Source organism: Scyliorhinus torazame, chromosome 8, assembly GCF_047496885.1.
Source record: "Scyliorhinus torazame isolate Kashiwa2021f chromosome 8, sScyTor2.1, whole genome shotgun sequence".
Classification (NCBI taxonomy): Eukaryota; Metazoa; Chordata; class Chondrichthyes; order Carcharhiniformes; family Scyliorhinidae; genus Scyliorhinus; species Scyliorhinus torazame.
The window spans coordinates 232,432,240-232,437,026 of NC_092714.1; the positions used below are offsets into that span (position 1 = coordinate 232,432,240).

Consider the following 4,787-nt stretch of genomic DNA (forward strand, 5'->3'; position numbering starts at 1 on the left):
CACAGTCCGAACTTCACCTTTTTCTTAAAAAGGACCGACCTAATCTAGTTGAAGCCTGCTCTTCTCCTGGCCACCTCCACACTCAGGTCTTGGTAAACCCGCAGGATACTGTTGTCCCACTTACAGCTCAGTGTCTGCTTGGCCCACTGTAGAATGCGCTCCTTATCCAAGTACCTGTGGAATCTCACCACCATTGCCCTCGGGTGTCTCCCATTTGTGGCTTCCTCGCGAGCGCTTTGTGAGCCCTGTCCACCTCCAAGGGTCGGGGGAATGCCCCACCCCCCCAGCAGCTTCTCAAACATATCTGCGATGTATGCCCCAGCGTCCGCTCCTTCGGACCCCTCTAGGAGCCCAACGATTCTAAGTTCTGCCGGCGGGACCTATTCTCTAGGTCCTCCACCTTCTCCAGGAGCTTGTTCTGCTGGTCTCTCAGCAACTCCACCTCCAACTCCACCGCAGTTGGATGTTCCTCCTGCTCAGCCAGCGCCTTCTCTACCTTCTGGATCGCCCGATCTTGGGCTTCCAACCTAAGCTCCAGCCGCTCAATTGACTCTTTTATCGGGTCCAAGCAGTCCCGTTTCTGCTTAGCAAAGCTTTCCTGAATAATTGCATCAGCTGCTCCATCGACCGCTGGGTCGACAAACCAGAGGTCCGGTCGTCCGCCATGCTGTCTCCTGCTGCAGCTTCAGCCCAAGCCTTCTCTGTCTTTCTGCCTTTATGAGCACTTCTAGCCCTTCTCTCCATTCACCGATGTGGGAATTCAGTACAGAATTGACGCTGTCATCAGTTTTACAAATCATGTCCGGTAGAAAATCGGGGGGAAAAGGTCCAAAAGTCCGACCCAAGCGGGAGCCACCAAATGTGCGACTTATTCCTTCATAGCCGCCACTGGAAGTGCAGTTGTGCTTTCTGAGTAAGGGGAGTGGCGCCGATCAGTCTGTGGCTGTACCGGTTGCTTGATTGGAGTTCTATTGTCCTGGGAAAATGGGCCATTAAAATGCAAACGAGCGGGGGTTTTGATTATGTCTGGTTACCTGTGTTTTAGATTCACATAGGCTCTGTATCTGTCTGAGTCCTGGGTTGGCCATAATTCCCATGGTCCTTTGCAGGTGGCCATCTTAGATGGCTACAGAATATTGGAGAGGTTTGGGTGGGAAGAGTGAGGTGTTTCCGGTGAATGCAGTGGGGCGGGGGACCAACTTGGAGGTGTTGCCATTCAAGGTAGCTGGGGGAAAGGTTCAGGTGTTTGTGGATTCAGGTGACGAGGGAGTGGGCTACGATGCACAGGTGGAATTTGACAACATTGGTGGAAGAGATGAGAGGGGATTTTAAGAGAAGGGATGCATTCCACCTGACATTGGCGGGGAGGATGCAGGTGGTAAAGATGAGTGTGCTGCCAAGATTCCTGTTTATTTTCCAGCCCTTCCTTGAAGGCATTCTTCCTGAGGTTGGAGACAGTGATTTCGGAGTTTATATGGGCAGGGAAGGTGCCGAGGGTAAAGCAGGGCCTGTTACAGAGGCAGAGACAGAAGGAGGGTTGGCTCTCCTGAACCTGCTGCACTATTATTGGGTGGGTAATGTGGGGAAGGTAAGGCGATGGTCGGGGATGGGGGGGATATTGCATAAACTGTGGACTGTGAGTTTGTGGAGTGTGTTTTTGTATCATGTTTGGAATAAAATGCACTTGCAGTCGCAGGAACCATGGCGGTCGAGGCTATCAGAAGCTACAGCGAATGTGTCACCCAGGTGATACAAGTGCCCTGAGCCAGGGCTTGCACATTGCCCCGCCTGAGAAAGATGACTTCATGCAGTTAAAATATGTCACGATCAGCAAATAACTCCAATAAGAATAACGCCCCAAGTTAATAGTCACCTCTTGGACAATTTTATTAATGCGTTCATGAGATGGGGGCTATGAAGGCTGCGCCAGCATTTATTGCCCATCCCTAATTGCCCTTGAGGTGGCAGTTAAGAGTCAACCATGTTGCTGTGGGTCTGGAGTCACTTGTAGGCCAGACCAGGTAAGGATGGCAGATTTCCTAAAGAACATTAGTTTTTATGATATCCAACAATGGGTTCATGGTCATCATTAGACTTTTAATTCCAGATACTTTATTGAATTCAAATTTCACCATCTGCCATGGCAGGATTTGAACCCAGATCCCCAGAGCACTACTCTTGGTCTCTGGATTACCAGTCCAGTGACAATACCACTGTGCCACTGCCTCCTACATGGAAATCAATACAGGGCTGCGGTTTCAATTATTGGACAACAGATACTCCATAAGTTCCGTTTGTGGATCCAGCCCCTGGGCTTGAAGGATACCAAGGCCCGGCTGGTAACATACACCAGAGAACTATTGACCATCATTGGGACCACGGTGATCCTGGTTAGCCATGGACAACAATCGGTCCGGCTACCACACGTGCTGGTGCAGTGACTCCGCAATTACAATTACTCCACTTGGACTGGAAGCATATCTTCCAGATGTGTGCTGCTGATTTGTATAAAGTCCTCGGATTGTAACTGGAAGTTTTCCAGAACAGCCTGGGAAAGATGAAGGGGGCTGCAGCTAAAATCGACATGAACCCAGAGGCCCAGCCCAATAAGCTCTGCTAACAAAGGTGGATGATGCGCTGAGTCGGTTGGAGAACTATATATACCAGGGCCAATTCAGAGAGTGGGCAGCGAAAGTCCCTGTGCTGAAGCCAGACAAGTCTATTCGCCTGTGTGGCGATTACAAAATGACAGTCAACAGGGTCTCCTGCTTGGACAGGTACTCCATACCATGCCCATAGAGGACCTACATGCTAAGTCAGCTGGGGGGGGCCACTCCTTCACCAAGCTGGATATGAGTCATGCGTACCTCGAGCTGGAGTTAGATGTGGCATCTAGAAAATACGTCAATGTCAACACCCACAGGGGGTTGTACATGTAATGTTCTCGTCGAATGCCTGATTTATACGACAAGAACACTTGATTTATACGACAAAAATCTCAATGATTTATTAACATTAACTGTGGGTCAAATATATACACAACAACAGATGAATAACAGTATGAACATGCACAAGCAACCTCGCTCCCAGCTCCCAAGTCAGTCTGAGGTCACCTGACTTTAACATTCACTTATATAATAATGAGTCTCCTAGTGGTCAGTCAGTGAATTACACCACAACCATGATATCATTACAGCCCTTTCCTTTGAACTGTCTGACACTGAAGCTGATGTTGAATCTTATGTAGATTTGTCATCCATCATAGTTGTGCAAGTCTTCTCTGGTTTACAAGAGCACGCGATGATTTCTTCTTAAAACCAACCCTTCCTCTGTCTGTATATTGTAGGAACGAGGTGTTACTTTTTCAAGTACATTGCCTTTTCTCGACCACTTACCTGAAACTTCCAATCTCACAATGTCCTCACTACACAGAGGTGGTAAAGATTTAGACACTCTATCATAGAACTGTTTTTGTTTTGTTTTAATGCTTTGCATTTCCTGCAGTACCACTGCATTCTCCTCCTTCTTTTTCAAGTATGGAAGCGTGGTATGCAACCTTCTGTTCATGAATAACTCTGCTGGCGATCTACCATGTGACAATGGTAATGCTTTGTCACATGATTTTGTGAGATATGGATCAAACTGGCTGTCCATTGCTTTTGTAATAATTGTTTTACAATATGTACACTTTTTTCGTTAAGGTCTTTGGGATCCATGCCTATACGAGCATTATATTTGTTTTGTTTCACACATACCATGGAATTTACCTCATTGTTCGATTCTTCTACCTTCTTGATAACTTGTGGTTTTGTATCTGATACGGGTGGTAGGGTAGAAATGAGATTGACATGCAGATCTACTTCTTCAGCAATTTCACTACTAATAGTATTGGTGCTTTCGATAATGCATCTTCTTTAAATTGTATCTCGTTGGCGAATGGTAGTGCACTGAAATCAGTGAACATATTGCTGAATTTGCTGATAATGTTCTCAGAATCGTTGGAGTGTTGATCCAATCCTTTGTGGATGCTACATACCACCTGCACTAGACCTAATTCTTCACAGGACTGATCACCGAATAATGAATCCAAGCTCTCGGACACAATACAGAATGGGACGGAATAAACTATGTTCTTCACCACCATACTCAGGTCACAAGCACCATCACATTCAATGCTTGAACCATTATCATCTCTCAGAGATACTTTGTGATTTCTTCTAATTGGCTGAATTTTAATTTTTTAAAAATCAGTCAGGCTGATTAAATTGGCTTTGGCACCAGTGTTTAATTTTAATTGGACCACTGTACCATTCACTTCAAGTGGTAGCAGCCAATCGCTTCCCAGCCTTTTGGATCGCTTCTCGGCCTTTTGGCTGAGATCAAGTGTAGTATCTGCTCTGCCCTTTTGGCTCAGATCTGGTATGTCTCTCTTGTGGGGATCACAAATTGGATTCAATTTGAATTTGAATTGGTTTTTGGAGCAGGTAAGGAGCTGGATTAGGGGTTTGTCCCTGTCCACACTCTGAGCCCTGGCTTTGGAACTCAGAAAAAGCAATTTAAAAAAGTGGTAGCAGCCATTTGTCCTCATCAACAGCATTTATTTTAAATGGAGTTTAAGTTTGCATTTTTTAAAGTACTCGAGAACTTTTTGATATCTCCAAAAAATTCTTCTCCTCTGTTATTACTCCAAATAACAATGACGTTTCATCACTGGAGACTGTGTCTTCCACTGTGCTGACTGATCTGGTGGGGTTGAGCTTAGAGTAACAATACTGAGCGAAGCAATT

General features: G+C 46.0%; 1 pseudogene; it reads left to right on the plus strand.

The window, feature by feature from the left end:
• The first annotated feature begins 4,353 nt into the window (after positions 1-4,353).
• Positions 4,354-4,554, plus strand: LOC140428964 (U2 spliceosomal RNA; annotated as a pseudogene).
• The last annotated feature ends 233 nt before the right edge of the window (positions 4,555-4,787 follow it).